Source organism: Sus scrofa, chromosome 16 (assembly GCF_000003025.6).
Source record: "Sus scrofa isolate TJ Tabasco breed Duroc chromosome 16, Sscrofa11.1, whole genome shotgun sequence".
Classification (NCBI taxonomy): Eukaryota; Metazoa; Chordata; class Mammalia; order Artiodactyla; family Suidae; genus Sus; species Sus scrofa.
Genome location: NC_010458.4, coordinates 51605359 through 51623233, shown reverse-complemented (window position 1 = coordinate 51623233; position 17875 = coordinate 51605359). Strand labels below are relative to the sequence as shown.

The 17875-nt window shown below is 49.9% G+C and overlaps 1 long non-coding RNA gene across 1 annotated transcript in view; it reads right to left on the bottom strand.

Moving 5' to 3' along the window:
* Positions 2475-17875, bottom strand: part of LOC110257271 — a 39563-nt gene continuing 24162 nt past the window's right edge. The window contains exons 3-4 of the long non-coding RNA XR_002339675.1: positions 4568-4693; positions 2475-2928 (exon numbers count right to left, since the gene is read on the bottom strand). This is a non-coding gene — a long non-coding RNA (uncharacterized LOC110257271). The remainder of the gene's footprint in view (positions 2929-4567; positions 4694-17875) is intronic.

Here is a 17875-nt window from a genome sequence, read left to right as displayed (position 1 = left end):
TACTTCCAAATTCTAAGCAGTGTCCTCCCTTGTCTCAAACAGCAGCCCTCATCCACCCCTCGGGTCCAGGGACAGACCCCCATGCCAGTGATGCAGTCCACCCTCAGGAGGATGGATTCAAGCCCTGGAAGTGTGGACAGAGAATTCTAGGGTCCTGGATATCTGGAATAAAGTCATAAGGGGAGTTGCCGGCTCTGGGTTTCCAGCTTGGGCAGCGCCATCATGGGCCTGGGAACCTGGGAGAAGGGAAGAGGCAGCTGGGGTAAGGGTGATGAACTTGGTTTAGGCAGGTGGCCTTGAAGGGCTGGGGCACAGAGGAGCAGCTTGTAGGTTCTGGTGCAGAGTCAGGGGCGGGGGTTCCCCAGGCCAGGCTTAGCTATAGACCCCAGGAAGGACACCCAGCTGCTGACAACCATTGTCCTGGGAGACAACAGATTGGTTCCAAACTCCTGGGCTGGGTGGGGTCCTCCCCTCTCAGGCTGCCAAGTGTAGTCATGGGGCTTGAAGGATGGGTCAGCTGTGCCTCCTCCAGTCCGCCCCCCACCTGACCCCCCTGAAGATCTCTGGGGGGGTGGAGCCTTCCAGGAAGAGGAAAAAACAGGATGTCTTAGTTGGCTTCAAGGTCAAGGCAGTTTTCTAAGGAGCCATCTGGAGGTGAAGGAGGGCACAAAGGTGTCTGAAGATTAAACTTGGACAGGCCAGGGCACAAAGGGCTCTGCAATAGAGCCTGGAAGGGAGCCGCTGATTGACTGATTAATGGACAGATGGATTGATTGAGGTAAAATACATATAACATACAAACTCGTCATTGAAACTTTTTTTTTTTTTTTTTTTTTTTTTTTTTTTAGGGCTGCACCCTGGGCATGTGGAAGTTCCCAAGCTAGGGGTCAAATCGGAGCTGCAGCTGCCAGCCTATGCCACCACCACAGCAACACCACATCCAAGCCATGTCTTTGACCTACACCACTGAACCGTTTTCAAGTGTGCAGTTCAGTGGCAGTAAGTACAGGCACGATGATGTGTAACCATCACCACTGTCCAGTTCCAGAACTTTTCATCATTCCAAACGGAAACCTCGTCAGCTACCATTGATTGAGGACCTACTATGAACTTCACACTCACACTCATTCACTCAGCTAATTCTCCTGGCAGCTTTGAGAGGAAATCACTTTACAGAAGAGGAGGAGGATAAGGCTCAGGAAAGGACAGTAACTTGCCCAAAGCCACACAGGTTGTAAGTACCCAAGGCAGCGTAGCTATGCTTATTTCTAGGGTCCACCATGTCTGAGGGCTGTTGAGACTGGAGGGGACAGGTGGGCCAGCTCGCCCAGCTGCCAAGACTGTTCCCTGGGGGTGCAGCTGCGTTGAGGCTCTCTGCTCTGCTGGGGAACCGTCTAGACAAACAAAGGTATCCAGACTCAGGGCAGGCCTCAGCTGGGGAGCAGAACGGGCATGGCCTGGCACCAGGGCTTTTGACCTACGAGGGTAACTTAGTTAGGGGCTGGCAGTTGGAACCGGTCCTGTCCCCAAGGGATAGTGCTGGCCCCAGCTGAGCAAAGGACCCAAGTTCCAGCTAAGTGGGAACCACTGATCAAGGGTGTACAGTGGGGAGTAGGTTAAAAGCTTGGGTATAGAGGTTGGGAGAAGGCCAAGGTCAAAGTGGCCTGCAAGGGCTGGTTCACAGCTGCCAGGAGGGCCAGGAGGAGGCAAGCCCTGACTTCAGATCCCAAACCATCCTTGATGGGAAACTGAGTCCAGGGCAGCAAGTGTCCCTGACCCTCAAGCCTGTGTCTCCAGTAGACCCTGGAATTCAGGCTCCAGACTTTGTTTTGGTGCCAAGGCCTGGAGCACACTTGTCCTGCTGAAAAGCAGAAGAGCGTTCATCTTCTCTCTCTCTCTCATTCTCTTTCCTCTATGTGTGTACATATAAACACACACAGATGTAAAAATAGGATTCTAGTATATATCCAGTTTTTGTCACCCACCTTTTTTTCTCCTTAAAAATGTTGTGGGGAGTTCCTGTCGTGGCTCAGTGGTTAACGAATCCCACTAGGAATGATGATGATGTGGGTTCGATCCCTGGCCTCTCTCAGTGGGTTAAGGATCTGGCATTGCCATGAGCTGTGGTGTAGGTCGCAGACGCAGCTCGGATCTGCTGGGGCTGTGGTGTAGGCTGGCAGCTACAGCTCTGATTCAACCCCCAGCCTGGGAACCTCCATATGTCACGGGTGCAGCTCTAAAAAAAAAAAAAAAAAAAAAAAAAAAACCCAAAAAAAACCAAAACCAAAAAGACAAAAAGAAAAAAAAGTTGTGGAAATATTCCCAGGTTGTTTCATATACCATCCATTTTTTCTTTTTAGGGTTGCCCCTGAGGTCGAATTGGAGCTGTAGCTGAGGCCTATGCCACAGCCATAGCAACACCAGCTCCGAGCTGCACCTGCAAACTACCCCGAAAATTGTGGCAACCCCAGATCCTTAATTCACTGAGCGAGGCCAGGGATTGAACCCTCATCCTTGTGGGCACTATGTCGTGTTCTTAACCCACTGAGCCACAACGGGAACTTTTACACCATCTCTTTTAAAGGCCACACAGCATTCTTTGTGCGGCTGCCTCTAAGAGATCCCTGCACTCATGCTCATTGCAGTATTATTCTCAACAACTAAGATGGGGCTAGGAAACGTAGACTGAAGGCAGAATCTCAGAATTTCAGGTCAACTTCCTACCCTTTGATATAAGCATTATTTTATAGCCTAAGAAGGGGCTCTGGAGTCAAAGTGAGCTCACATTTATTCCCAGCTCAGCTATCTCCTAGCCGTGTGATGTTGAGTAAGTCATTTGCCTCTCTGAGCTTTTCCTCCTCCATGTTGCCTCAGGGTCTTTTCAAGGTCAGAAGCTTTGGTGGAGCAGCAGGTCGTTACAGCCACAGTCTTTAAAAAAAAAAAAAAAAAAAAAGCCTGTATTGGGAGAATAAATTTGAGGATGTCAAATCCTCAAATTTCCTCATCTGTAAATGAGGGTCTTGGATGCCTGAGGATCCAAACTGAGAATTAAAAACTTTTTTCTAGGGAGTTCCTGTTGTGGCGCAGTGGAAACGAATCTGACCAGTATCCATGAGCATGCAGGTTCGAACGCTGGCCTCTTTCAGTGGGTCAGGTATCTGGCACTGCCGTGAGCTAGGGTGTAGGTCGCAGAAGTGGCTTGGATCCCGAGTTTCTTTGTCTGTGGTGTAGGCCATCAGTGTAGCTCTGGTTTGACCCCAGCCTGGGAACCTCCATATGCCGAGGGTGTGGCCCTAAAAAGAAAAAAAAAAAGTCTGCTTTTTATTGCTTTACCTTGAATTTCCAGTTAGACCAGTCCCTTTGATTGGCTTCATTAGGTTCAGTTCAGTTTATTTCATCTCGATACAGATCAATAGACACGACCTGAACATGCCAAGCGCAAGCTGGGTCAGCGACTTCAGGAAAAGGCAGAAAATGGGTGCTTTCTGCCCTATGATACTCACAGCTAGACCAACGAAAATGAACAGACTGTTAATTTCTGGGGCTCAGGAAGCATTTACTGAGACTTGGGTCCAGGAGGGCTTCCTAGAGCAGGAGAGGACCAGAAGGTAAATAGGAGTCAGATATCCCAGGAGAGACAAAGGCTTGGCAGTGGGATGAAACTTGGCATAGTGCCAAGAGGGAATTGAGCTTGGTGGCAGCTCAGGGTCAGGGGCAGCCACAGAGGCCTGTGGGCCAGATCACGTGCACTCTGCAAGTGATGCTGAAGAACCTGGGCTTCCTCCAGGCAGGAAAGGAAAGGTTTTGATCTGAGGACAGAGAGAGTCAGATTTGCATCTTACCAGGAGCACTCTGGCTGCAGAGAGGATGCCATGGGTGGACCAAAGGGAGGGAGACCAGTGAGGAGGCGAGTGGGGATGGAGAGAGGAGGTGACCCCCTTTGGCCCAGCCCTGTGCTGGGCCAGAGGATGAAACAGACCAAGATCGCTGCCCTTGGAGTTCCCGCCATGGCACAGCAGAAACGAATGGGACTAGGAACCATGAAGTTGCGGGTTTGATCCCTGGCCTCTCTCAGTGGGTTAAGGATCTGGCATTGACGTGAGCTGTGGTGTAGGCCGCAGATGCGGCTCGGATCTGGCGCGGCTGTGGCTGTGGCATAGGCTGGTGGCTACAGCTCCAATTAGACCCCTAGCCTGGGAACCTCCATATGCCCTGGGTGCAGCCCTAAAAAAAAAAAAGAAAAAAAAAAAAAAAGAAAAAAAAAAAGGGATCGCTGCCCTCGGGGAGCCTCTGCACTAACATGGGAGAAAGGCAATGATGAACGGAGAGGGTCTTCGAGGTGCAGAAAGGTGCTATGGGGGAAAGAGAGCAGAGGTGGGGGCAGGAGGGGGAAGGATGCTTGGCTGGGGGAAGGGCGGCAGTTCTGCTGTAGTGATTAGAGAGGATCTCACCGGGAAGGAGGGCTTGGGGAAAACCTGTCCCTTTGTCCTTGCATCCACCCATCCTCTCATCCTTATGTGCACCAGTATCCAGGGAGGGCAGCTAAGGAAGCCACTGCAGCGCTTACCGGAGACCCACTGGGACAGTCCATCCTCTCGAGATGAGTCTGAAGAGAACCAGAGGACCAGGGAGAGCAGGGAACCTTCAAAGCTGGCAGCACCTCTCACTAGATGGCTTTGGGGGGTGGCAGAAACTACGAGAAAAAAAAAAAAAAAAAGCAGGACAGTGGTTGTTTTACCTGTTTTTTTGTTTTTTCTCTTTATAAATCAGGTCTTCTCTTCAACTTCATTTCAAAGGCCCCTGATATATCATTCCCCAGTGCCCCCAGCCCCAGCTCACCATCCTGTCCCCTCCCCGTGGCCTGGATGGCCTCTCACTTTCATCAGTTTTAGAATGGCTGCATGCGAGCCTGTCCCCTGCAGGGAGCAGGCGGGAACACAGAAGCATGAGCACAGTTGCCAAGAAAATGTCCTCAGCCTAGATTCTGATCCCTGTTCCACAAGTTCCATGTCTGGCCCGCCATGTGGCCATGGGTGGTCACTTCCCTTCTCTAAGCCTCTGTTTTCCTCTCTGTAAAATGGGTACAAGAGTCTGTGTCTGCCTGAGTGTGGCTGGGAGTGTCCAATGAGGGAATGGGCTCAGAGACAGCAGAGAGGCTTCTTAAGCCCCTGCTACGTCCATCCTCATGGAGTCCACGGTCTGTGGAGGAGACAGACCGTAGTCAGATATGGCCCGGGCTGGACTCTGGAGACAGACTCAGGGGACAAAGCTGTCCAAACCCTGGTAAATTGGGGACCAGATAGAGATGCAGGAAGCCATTCATACTCCACATGGAGGCAGAGACCCAGGGCGGCCATGCCTGAGAAAGGAGCTCGGGTAGTGTGGCAAGGGGGTTATGTGAGATCTTGGAAATCAGCTATGAGCAGTGTTTTCACATGTAGGTTTTATGATTATTCAGGGATGGTGAGGCCCACAGATCAGAAGATGACTGCTATTTAGAAGATAGTTTGTCATCCAGTTTCTAGGAGGAGGGCACGCCATGCCCCGCAAGACCCCACGGGGAAGTAGCAGGGCTGGTCACAACGCAGTGATTGGTCACGAGGCCAGGGGAAAACATGGGTAAGAACCTTATGGGGGCTTCTGCGGGAAGGAACAGGAAGGCAGAGGGAGCAGGCTTAGGACTGGCTAGTGTGAATAATTCTAGCAGGCTCTGGGGTATTGGGGCTGCTCAGGGTTGTCTGGTACCTGATCTTGTGATGACTTGGGGCGGTAGTGTGGCTCTGAGTGTGAGGAGATTGGGGCAGGATGGGCTCCGGATTGCTTCCTAAGCCAGGAATCATCTGGCCCTGGGAGGGCTAGTCTCTCCAGCGTCAAGGTGGCATGGCCCCAAGTACCAAAGCATCAGAAACACAGGGTTACTACAACCAGGTTCCAATCCCTGCCCTGCAGTTTATAAGCGGTGTGGCCAGCAGGTGAACTGCCTTCTCTTTGGTTCGACTTCCTCCTCTGTAAATTGGGAGTGATAATACATTTCCCCCGGGGCCTTATGGAAAGGCCACCTTATGGTGGTGTCTGATGCTAGCAGAGGCCTGGCACGTAGTTAGCTAGCTCTGCCCCCTCCCCTTTCTCACACGCTGGCTTGGATGGTGAACTGGCAGCTGGTGCCCCTCTGTGAAGGTTCTGCTCCTTAGCCCAGGGTCCTTGACCCTTTCACGCTGACTGTAAGATGTAATCCTTGCAGAGTATCCTCCTCTGGCTTTTGTGCACTGTGCAGCCCTAGGGGTGCTGGAGAAAGCCAGCCCTAAATTCCTGAGCTCCTGCTATGGGCCTGGGCTTTGAGGTGCAACGTCTTTTAACTTCACCTCCACATAACTGTTCTGTCGGCCTTGTTCCCCCCATCGTACAGATGAGGACACTGTGGCTCAGGGTGAGGACTTTCTCATGCTCACTCAGCAAGTCAGGCCATCAGGGCTGTGATGTGCGGCTGTGCAGGTCGTGCACTGCCCAAAGGTGCCTGGACACCAGGGAGAGCAGGACTGAAGTCCAGCCCACACACCATGGCTGGGCTGTGTGCTCTGGGCCACCTGTCATCTGGGAGAGGACACCTTGACTGTCAATGGCCTGAGGGCTTTAGGCACAGGTCCACTGCCCCCTTTGCTTCTCTTCTAAGAGCCCAGAGGAGAGCTATCCCAGCCTCTTTGGGCAAGACTTCTGCTTCCTTTCAGCACTGGAGGTGCCTGTACTGGGTGAGCTGAAGACAGAGGTGGCCTCAGGACACAGCCATTCTGAGTCTAAGGGTCCACTGCCTCCTCCCACTTCCCTTGCTAGGTAGAGAATAAAGGCAGCCTCCTACACACAAACATCCTGGAGACACACACATCAGACAATACTCACCAGATACATACACAGCAGATACATACACAGTAGACTCACGTGCACATACACATCAGAAACATACATGCACATACCCTTCATACACATGCATGTGTGCTTGTATACACACACACACACACACACACAGAGCCCCGTCGCTTGGGCTAGTCTCCTGGAGCCTGATTTTTCCAGGCAACTGAGACTGCACTTTCCGCAGCCCCTGCCCTATGCTGTGTTCTTGGCAGGATGCCAGGGGTGGGTGTGGACCTACACCGGGGTGAGAATGGGTGATTCCCCAGGTGTGTGTGTCACAGCCAGAAGTCCGTTTCATGCCATGCTGTTGAGGACATGAGAGGTCCATCTGCTAGGTGCAATGTGAATGCTGTTTTCATGCATGGGGCTGTGGTATGTGTGCTGTTTGCGGGTGTGGGAACGTGTTGTTGAGGAGTGGGCCACGTGCACAAACACTGGCAGGTCCCAGGAGCACACAGTGGGTGAGGACTTTCCCTGTGGGCAGCCTGTCCAGACCCAGGAGCAGTTTCTTCCCCCGGAATCAAGTCAGAGCCTCTCCATCCACTTTACCTCCAATTGCTAAGATTGGGTCCAATGCCAAGATTCAAGGTTGGCGTGATCCTTGGGTTCTGGAGCTTTCCGGTAGCCAGATCCTTTATCAGCAAAGGAAGAGGCCAAGAACAAGGGGACACTTTCCTCTAGGCCCCCAGGGGAGAAAGGTGTCGAGTGGGGAGGGCCGTCTGGATACGGGAGAGTGGGACTAACCAATGGCTATCATTTCCTCATCCAGTTCTCTTCCTAACCCTGTGGGAAGGGTCATGGAATCCGTCAGGGACTCAGCTTAGGGAGGATTCAAGGGGAGCCCCTGGGCCTTCAGACTGTGGGGAGCTGCTGAGCTGTGGCCCTGGCGATCCAGCCTGTCCCTTCTCTCAAGAGCTGAGCACCATCGGAGCTTCCTATTGGCCAGCCAACCGGAAGTCAGAGGGGCGGGGTCTGGGTTACGCCACCAGAGCCCCGTGGCTCCAGGTCCAGAGCTGGTTAGTGAAGCGTGGAGAGCGGGTCTGGAGCGGCAGACAGAGACCTCTCAGAGCAGTCACACTCCCGTCTTTACGGAAGGGAACACTGAGCTTTTAGCAACGCCATGTTCCCTGCTCGGGCCACTTGCCCAGGAGGCTGCAGAACCAGGTTCGAAGCTTGGCTCTGGCTGAAGGCATGGCACTCCTGCTGGGGTCCCTTGAGCGGGTCACTTACTTTCTCTGAATCTCTGGTCAGACCGTTAGCCGAGCTTAGCTTCTGCCTCAGGATTTCTGGGAGAGGCAAACGAGGCCGTGAGACTAAGGCAGAGGGTCTGTAGTAGAGACCTCCTAGCTCCTGGCTGGTATCTCCCCAGCTGCATGGAGAGATGGCTCTCTGCCCAGTACTAGCCCACGCTCTGCTCCTGAAGTGCTGGGTAACCATAGGGCAAGTCACACAACCTCCAGGGGCCTCCTTTTCCTCATCTGTAAAAAGCAAGGTTTCAACTAACAAGCACTTTGCATTCTCATCCCATCCCCTCCTTGATTGCCCTTATCCCCTCAGCAGCTGCATTAAAAATATTTTTCCTTGAAAACATTATGAAAGGTTTGCAAAATGAAAGAAAGTGAAAGAAGCCAGTCCTAATGTATTATTATGTATAATTCCATTTACCTGGAATGTCCAGAACAGGTAAATCTGTAGAGACAGAGAGTAGATTAGAGTTTGGCTAGAAATGGAAATATAGAGGGGTTGGGGTCGTCATCACTAAGGAGCATGGGTTTCTTTTTGGAGTACTGAAAATATCCTAAAATTGGTTATGGTGATGGTCACCCAACTCTGAATTTACTAAAAGCCATTGAATTGTATATATTTATTTTCTAAAAAAATTTTATGGCCACACCTATGGCATTTGGAAGTTCCCCAGGCCCAGGATTGAATCTGAGCCAGATCCTTTAACCTGCTGTGCTGGGTTGAGGATTGAACCTGCGTCTCCGCAGTGACCACAAGCCACTGCGGTCAGAATCTTAACCTGCTGCACCAGAGTGGGAATCCCGAATTGTGCATGTTAAAATGGGTGAGTTTTATGGTGTGTGAATTCAGTATCAATAAAGCTCTTTGAAAAATAAGGTTGTGGGAGTTCCCATCGTGGCACAGCAGAAACGAATCTGACTAGGAACCATGAGGTTGAGGGTTTGATCCCTGGCCTCACTCAGTGAGTTAAAGATCTGGTGTTGCTGTGACCTGCGGTATAGGTCACAGACGCAGCTCGGATCCTGCGTTGCTGTGGCTGTGGCATAGGCCAGCAGCTAGAGCTCCAATTAGACCCCTAGCCTGGGAACCTCCATATGCTGTGGGTGTGGCCCTAGAAAAGGCAAAAAGACCAAAAAAAAAAAAAAATCCCTGGAAGGGTGTAGTCAGCACACTATCTGCTGTGGGGGAAAAAAAATTCAAGCTGATGCAGATAAGAGATATATTGATTCACATAGCTGGGAAATTGAGAGTGTATGAGCTTCAGGTGAGGCTTGATCAAGGCTCCAGCTCCATTTTTCAGTGGTTCTCTCAGCTCTACCTTCCTTTGTAAGTCTGTGAGCTGCATCCTTAAGCTGACTTCTCTCATGGTAGCCAGATGGCTTCTGACATCTGCCAGGGGGATCTTTGTACCTCCTCAAACATTCAGAAAGTCAGCAAGAGCATTCTGTCCCAGAATTTCCAAACAAGACTCTAGAGATTCACTGTGATTGGATACATTTGGGTCACTGATCCCCAAACCGGTTACTGTGGCCAGGGACCTTAAGGCAGTAGGGCCCAGACCAGGGCTGGGATGAGGGTCAGTCTTCCATGGAGGGTAGAGGATTTAGGGGGCCGGGTGGCTGGTTGAATGATAACTAGGATGAGGAGAGAGTACAGGATGTTGGGCAGGTAATCATTAAGACTCCCACCCGACTCTTCTTGATGAACTACTCTAAGTTATTCAGTACACAGTACTGAATAAATTATAATCTCAGTTTCTCCATCTGTAAAATGGGTGAACAGCTAGACTACCTGCTCTCTAAGACCTTCATATGTAGGCTTATTATTTGTTTTTAATCAGTCACACCCTGGCTTATGATGCCATGTGAATAACAGGATTTATGGATATTTGAATGCTTGCCTTTGTTACCCACACTGGTCTGACCCCACCCGTTACCCCACCTCACCTCTTCCCCTGGATTCTCAGTCTCTGCATAGGATCCTCTTGAAAGACACCTTTGCCCCTGTAGGACCCAGTCCAAGCCCCTTGGCCGGGTGTAATGATCCTCGGAACCTTGCCTCCTGCCCGCCATACAGCCACTACTTCCAGAAGGAAAGAATGAGCCACCTGCCCAGCCTGGATCGCAGGCTCGTCCTGGACCCCGAGTGGCATCAGCATCCCCAAACCTCTCAGATCTCTAAATGGAACCAGGAGTCACTGGGAGAAGGACCTGGGGAATCGTCAGTGAGAGGTTAGTCAAAAAATACTGATTCCAAACTCTCCCAAGGCCCCCTGGCTGTGTGCCCTCGGTCAGGCCCCTTCCCTCTCTGAGCTGCCATTTCTCTGTCTGTGAAAAGGGGGAACGGATGACTCTCACTCATGGGTAATGATGATGACTAACCGAACAGTCTATACTCACAACACTTTCCCTCCCAGAGCCGCTGGGCTGCTCCTCCACTCTCCTCGCCTCCTCCGCATCCCTCGAAGCATCCCTTACCAGAGGTCCCTCGCTGTGGCACCCCTCTTGGGTGGCTGCCCCCCTCCAAGTCAGCCTGGCCACACTGAGGGTCCTCTCCCAGTCCTGGCAACTCGAACCCATGACCTTTGGAGGAAGCTCAGTCCTGCATCCTGCCAGCATCTTGGACAAGACAAGGAAGTGGAGGGGACAAGGGGGGTGGGCAGCAGCCTCGGGGCCCCAGGCTCGGCAGGGTTTCCGTGAGCAGGTCACCGCTGCTCCCGGAAAGAAACACAATGTGTATCTTGTCAGCCTCATGCTGCAGATGTTGAGGATAAACCCTCGTAAATCTCTGTCCGGGGCTCGTTAGAGAAACGCTGAACATCAGAGGGACACGGTGGTGACCACAGACCACAATCTCCCTCCCTCCTCTTTTTTCCTCATCTATTTCGTACTCTGCCTCTGTTTCTCTCTCTCTCTTTGAACCTCTGTCACTCTCTGTGTTCTGTCTACTTCTCCCTGAGTGCCCCCTTCTCTGTCTGTCTCTCCCTCCCATCTTCTTCCCCGGCTCTTCCCCCCCACCAACCCACTTATTAAGCTGCGCGAGAGGCCCCAGCCTACCAAACGCCCACAGAGCACATATTTTAATGCACTCACAGTCTTCCAAAGAAACAGATGCACCATCTACGACATTCTTCCTGCTCCCTAGAACAGCAATTACACAGAGAGGATTGGGCGAGGGGGGATGGAGAGAAGAAAAGAAAGATTCCTTGTAGCGGGGGAGGGGGCTGCTCTTCTCCACAAAGGTGGCCAATGGTGCTGGGGCCCTTGTGTGACTGTCTAGAGCTGTGACATCTTTCTCCCGTGGACATCAGCCTGGGGGGTGGCAGAGTCTGGCATTGGAGAGACAGTCAGGGGGACCACAGGTGGTCCAGGGTCCCTGGCCAGAAGGATCTTGTAGGAGAGCAGGGGATTCTGAGTTCCCACATCCAAGTCTGGATGCTGCTACGTGGGCCCAAGTGAACTCAGGCAGTTTTGATCTAATCACTCATGCTTTGGGTCATTCCCTATCTCATTCACTCATTCAACAAGCAGATTTTGAGCTCCCAGCTGGCATGAGGTCTATGGGCTATGGTAAGACTATGGGTTGGTAATTATAGAACAACATGAGGGGGTGCGAACAGGGTTGCCTGGGGATCCTGGCAGTTCTCCCGGAAGAGCTGAGACATCTCAACTTTGAAGGATTCGGGTGAATGGGGTGGGATGTGGGATGGGTATCTGAGGGGTCTGGAGTTGCCACGGAGGGGACTGCAACTTCCTAATGGGAAAACGGAGGCTGCCTAAGAGGAGGAGGGCCTGCCGGGGTTGACCAGGGGAGCAAAGGGTCTCCAAGTGGACAAGAAAGGCTGCCCAGGTCCCAGCATCGGCAGCATCACCATCTACCAGGACTCAGCTTCAGATGCCGACGGGGGCAGGCAGAGGTCATGGGTAGGTGAGGTGGGCCGGGCAGTGGGGACCAGCACAATACTCAAAGATTTGTGCCCACCCCATCAGAAGAGGGCATCGATGATTGCCACGTAGGACAAGGGGGCCCAGAGTTGCCCAATCGTCCCTGATTGTCCATTTTTTTTGTAAAAAAAATATGAAATGTGGGATCTAGGCCCTGGGTAGCCAGAAAAAGAGGATGACCCAGATGTTGGTAAGAGAGCCATTAGCTCCTGAAATCTCTACCACCCCAGACATCAAAATGGAGCTTGAACAAAAGATCCTGTCTACAAAAGAGAAACAGACTCACAGACCTGGAGAAGAGATTTGTGGTTGCCAAGGGGAAGTGGGGAGGGAGTGGGATGGACGGGGAGTTTGGGGTTAGGAGATGCAAACTATTACATTTAGAATGGATAAGCAATGAGGTCCTGCTGTACGGCACAGGGAACAACATCCGTTTTCCCAGGAGAGAGCATGATGGAAGAACATATAAGAAAGGGAATGTATTTATATGGATGACTGCGTCACTTTGCTGTACAGCAGGAATTGGCACAACACTGTAAATCAGCTATCCTTTTAATAAAAATTTTAACCAATAAAAAAAAATGAAGCTTGAGTCCTCTTGTTGGCCAACCAGTGAGGCAGCTCTGGGATGAGCAAGATCCCCTGGTTGCACATTTATTCTTCCAGCCATCCTCATGCTCTCTGTGGTCTGACAGCACAGGAATTGAGCCTATTGGTCAGTCTCCTTTCCCACGTGGAGCTGGTTTTGGTTTTATAGACACTTAAGAGACCTCCTAGGTCAGCTATTTGTTCGCTTGTGGCTCAGGTAGGGAGCTTCTTTGAGTTCCTCCCCTTTCTAACGTTTCATCACCTCATCTGCTCAGCCTAGAATGCATTACTTAACCCTGGGGATGGGGATCCGAAAACACATCAAAGATAGTTCCTGCTCTCAAGGGGCCCCCCAGCTGACGAGGAGACAAAAGTAGCCACAGGCAAACAGAAACTTCTCATACAAGATACCAGATTGCTTACTGGAAAGATTAAAGGCAGTTTCCAAGGACACATGAGTTAGAGCAAGTTACACACCTAAAGAGTAGAATGAGTGAAGAAACAAATGACAAAGTTGGGCCCTAACTGGAACCATAATGAAAGCCTATTTACAGAAAGCACCCATCATGCCTCAGACATTTGCTATGGTTGGGCCACCAGATTGATATCAAGCTTCCTAGCAGCCAGTGTGAAAAGGGAAATATGGCCAGTCACATAAATCACAATGATCATGCCATTTGAACAAACGAATTACCCAAGAGAGTTATAATAGCACGAAGCATCTATTAAATGTTTACTACTTCAAACAAAGGAGGCACTATTATCCTCACTAACAGGAAGAGAAAAGTTCACAACTTGCCCATAGTCACACACTTGGAACAAGAACTGGAATATAGAATATTTAAATTCAGAGCCTCAGGTGTTCCTGTCATGACTCAGCAGTAATGAACCCAGCTAGTATCCTCAAGGATGCCGGTTCAATCCCTGGCCTCACTCAGTGGATTAAGGATATGGCATTGCCACGAGCTGCAGTGTAGGTTGTAGATGTGGTTCAGATCTGGCACGGCTGTGGCTGTGTGTAGGCCGGCAGCTACAGCGCTGATTCAACTCCTAGGCTGGGAACTTCCATATGCTGTGGATGTGGCCCTAAAAAAGATGTAATAAATAAATAAATTAATTAATTAATCCAGAGCCTCAGCTCTAATCCATCTCGGGGTCAAACATAAGAATCTCCCCCAAGGATTCTCCCAAGGGTGGACATTGTGTAACAACCTGCATTCTTGCAGTAGGCACAGGAGGGATTTCATGTTTTATCCCATCCCTCTATGCATTTACACTTTCTTGCCAAGACACATTTCAGGTCTGCAGCCTGAGTTCCTATGATGAGTCTCCATTCCCAACTGGCTGCCATCTGGCTGCCTCCAGGAGAGACTGGAGAATATCTGGAAGGGAAGGTGGACAATCTGTCTTCAAAGCAATTCTTGCTCAATACTGTTTCTTTCACTGAGCTTTGGCTAAATATTGCTTTATTCATTCAGCAAATTTATCTTGAGGATGTACACTGCCAGGCACAGTCCTAAGCTCCAGCCCCATCACTGTATGCACAGCAGGCAGGATCCCCACCCTCATAAACCTACCATCTCCCAGAAGAGACAAATATTAAATGTGTGAAAATACAAAGAAAACACAACTCCACATATTATGATAAGTCTACAATGAAGCGCAAGGAAGAGGACATACTTTTAGTTGGGGAGGGGCAACGCAAGTGCCTTTGGAGGAAGTATCATTTAATCTGAAACTAAATGCTAAAAAGAAACTGGCAAGGCAAAGAGGAGAGACGAAAGCCCTCCACGCCAAGGGAACAGGAAAATAGCTGGGAGTTTACCAAGAACTTTCAGTTGACTGGGTTGCTGGAACGTGAAGGATGAGGGGGAGAGTGGGAACAGATGAAACTGGAGAGATGGATAAAAATCAGGTCGTGAAAGTCAGGGTAAAATTTGATGGTGTTGCCTTTTTTTTTTTTTTTTTTTTTGGTCTTTTTGCCGTTTTCTCGGGCTGCTCCCGCGGTATATGGATGTTTCCAGGCTAGGGGTCAAATCAGAGCTGTAGCCACTGGCCTATGCCAGAGCCACAGCAACGAGGGATCCGAGCCGTGTCTGCAACCTACACCACAGCTCACGGCAACACTGGAGTCTTAACCCAATTGAGCGAGGCCAGGGATCGAACCTGCAACCTCATGGTTCATAATTGGATTCGTTAACCACTGAGCCACGACGGGAACTCCGATGGTGTTGCTGTTTTTAAAGTTTGCTTGAAATTAGACCCCCTGGCAAGTGTCCGGATTTCTGGGATTCTATGTTGAACAGATGTAAGCAATCGATTTGTTGGCTGCATGAGTGGATGGATGGATGGGTGGATGGATGGATGGATGGATGGACGCAAGGATGGATGGATGCATGCATGGATGGATGAAAGACCCATGAAGCCATCTTGGGCAGGACAAATTGGCTGGGGGAGACAGGAGGTAAGCGCCCCATTAAGATACTTTTGTCCCCACCTAAGCAAAGCCAGAAAGGACCTGTCGGAGGAAGGTCCTTGAAGAAGGCTTTAGCCCTCCTCTGAGAAAAGTTATGTTTGGTCAAATGAAGGCACGGGGTTCAAAGAATCCAAAAAGGGTCCAGTCCATTCCAGAGAAGACTGACTTTGGAGCTGGATTTGTGACCTTCCTGATCAGAGCAGAGAGGTTGGAAGAAACAAGGAGGATTGTAATGGCACTACTTCACATTCGTACACATCTCTGGGGTTCACAACGTACTCGTACTCGGCAGTGTGATAAGATGATGATGACAGTGACAGTGATGATAATTGTCAATTGTTGCACACCGACTCGATGCCAGGCCCTGTGCTGAGCACTTAAAATGCATTTGCTCGTTTAATTCTCACCACAGTCTTGCGTAGGCTGTGCCAGTACCACCTCAACTCCCACTCCCATTTTGAAGATGAGGGCCCTGAGGCTCAGCGGGTGGAATAACCTGTCCAAGTCCCCACAGCTACCTCTCTAGAACACCTCCTTTGTTTGTGAAGCACCTCAGATCCTTCATACTGCCCACCTTGACCTTCCTTGAGCCCAAATCTTAGTTGGCACCTGTTCCCACAGCATGCTAAGTGGATAGCGAGGCATTTTCCAGGCATGTTCGCCTAGGACAAAGGCAGAGGGAGAAGGGTGTAAGGGGTGGAGTGACTGGGACAAGATGGAGTTGAGCAATGCAGCAAGCATGGTACCTTCTGGGAAAAGCTTTGATGCTGTTGGTGAGTGAATTCATCTCCTATTTGATCTCATTGATAAACAAAGCTATGCACAACAGCCATGTTCCCAAATTGCTTTCCCCAGAGGCTTCATGAAATGCTCTGAAAGTTGACAGAATAAAATTTCACTTGACTACAAGTTTGAACAAAAGAAGTAACTCATGGAAAATAGTGAAAATAATAATAACGATGAGCTACCATTATTCTACCTATCAGGCAGGTGAGATGGTATGATAAATCACAGCCACAGCTGGAGAGGCAGGGTGAGATGAACAGGGATCTCTCACAGAGGTTGAGGGAGCATACATGGATAACATCTTTCTGGAGGGCAATTCGGGATTGCTCATCCACCGCTTTGGGATTGCAAGTGAGCTTTGACAGCCATTTCACTTTGGGGAATGTATTCCCAGGAAAGAATTAGGAGTAGGCATCGAGGTAATACCAAAGGTCACCAGCAGGGGTTCTGGGCATGCTGGAAGCTTCTTGCAAGGGAGCCTATGGACTGTGCTCCTTTGTGGTCCTCGGTAGCTTAAAATCAACAATAGTGGAACAGGAATATTTACACCATGGAAATGGGCAAGCACTGCAAATCAGGGCCTTTTTTTTTTTTTTTCCTCCTCCAGAGAGCCTAACATTTACCAGTTTGACAACACCGGGTGGTCAAGATGATTTATAATTGGTAACAGCTGGAAATAGGTTCAATAAATTAAAGTGCAGCCATTGAATAGAATAGTGTGTGGGGAGGAGTGTTGATTGACTGGCATGGGGACACTTTCCCGAGGGTGGCTGAGTAAAGAAGCATTTGCAGAATAGTAGCTACACTCTGATATCAAACACACATACAGGTGCTCTCACACACATGCACACACAGCCTCGTATAACCACAGTCCTTCCAAGAAAATGTAGCGTAGGTTACCTGTGGGCAGAGCAAGGGGGGTACTGGGCAGGGCTGAGAGATCAACTTACTTTTCACCTTCTTACTACAGAGGTTTTATTAGGAGCCTGCTTTCTTTAAACCTTTTAAAAAATACATTCATTAAAATGTAACTCTTAACTCCAGCACAGAAAAAAAGACTGGACAAATATACATTAAAATGTTAGCAGCGACTGTCTCTGACACTAGGTAGGACTTTTTGAACTTCTACTTATTTTTGTTTCCTTCCTTTTTTCCATGTATTTCTTCATTTTCTACATGTGAGTACAATATCCTATTTCAGAACAATGGCAACTTGATTCACCTGCTAAGTCCTTTTTTGAGAGGAACAAGAGGGTGTTGCAAGAATGAGGATCACAGTTCTAATGGTCAGCAGCTTCCATTTGGAACAAAACAAGATTTTATGGTAATGATGAGAAACTGGCTTCCCAGCTCCAGAGGTCCCAGGGGAAGCGAGCAAAACCACTGAGTTCAAGCAAAGGCTGGCACCCCTTGACTCCTGCTGTGAGGTTTGCAGGCAGATCTGAGCTCAGCCTCCTTCTCATAGGGGTTGCGGAGAGAGAGTGGGAAGGTAGATACCGGTAGGGAGAGGTAGGCTATGGAAAGTCTCCACCTCTCTTGAGATCTGCAAACCTGGGAGGAGAGTAGGCAAAAAGGCTCTGTGATCAAATACACGTGCATGCACCACTCATTCATCCAATGAATTCCTTCATTCCTAGTTCTTAAGCACCTCCTCTGGGGCAGACCCAGGTTAGGCTACTGACAAGATATTGCGTCTAAGCCTTGCAATCATGATGGGAATATTTCCTTTTTAATAGCTGAGAAAACAGATGCCCAGGGAGATGAGGTCACTTGCCCAGATGTGTCCTTAGATGCAGGTTCTCTAATGCTGGAGGACCTGCCTTCCTTCTAGACCTGAGGCACGCTTGCAGGATGGCCATGGCTAGGTCAAAGTCATCCATCTTTGGAAGGTCAGTTTCTCTTCCCTTCTCCATTCTCTCAGCAGCAGCAG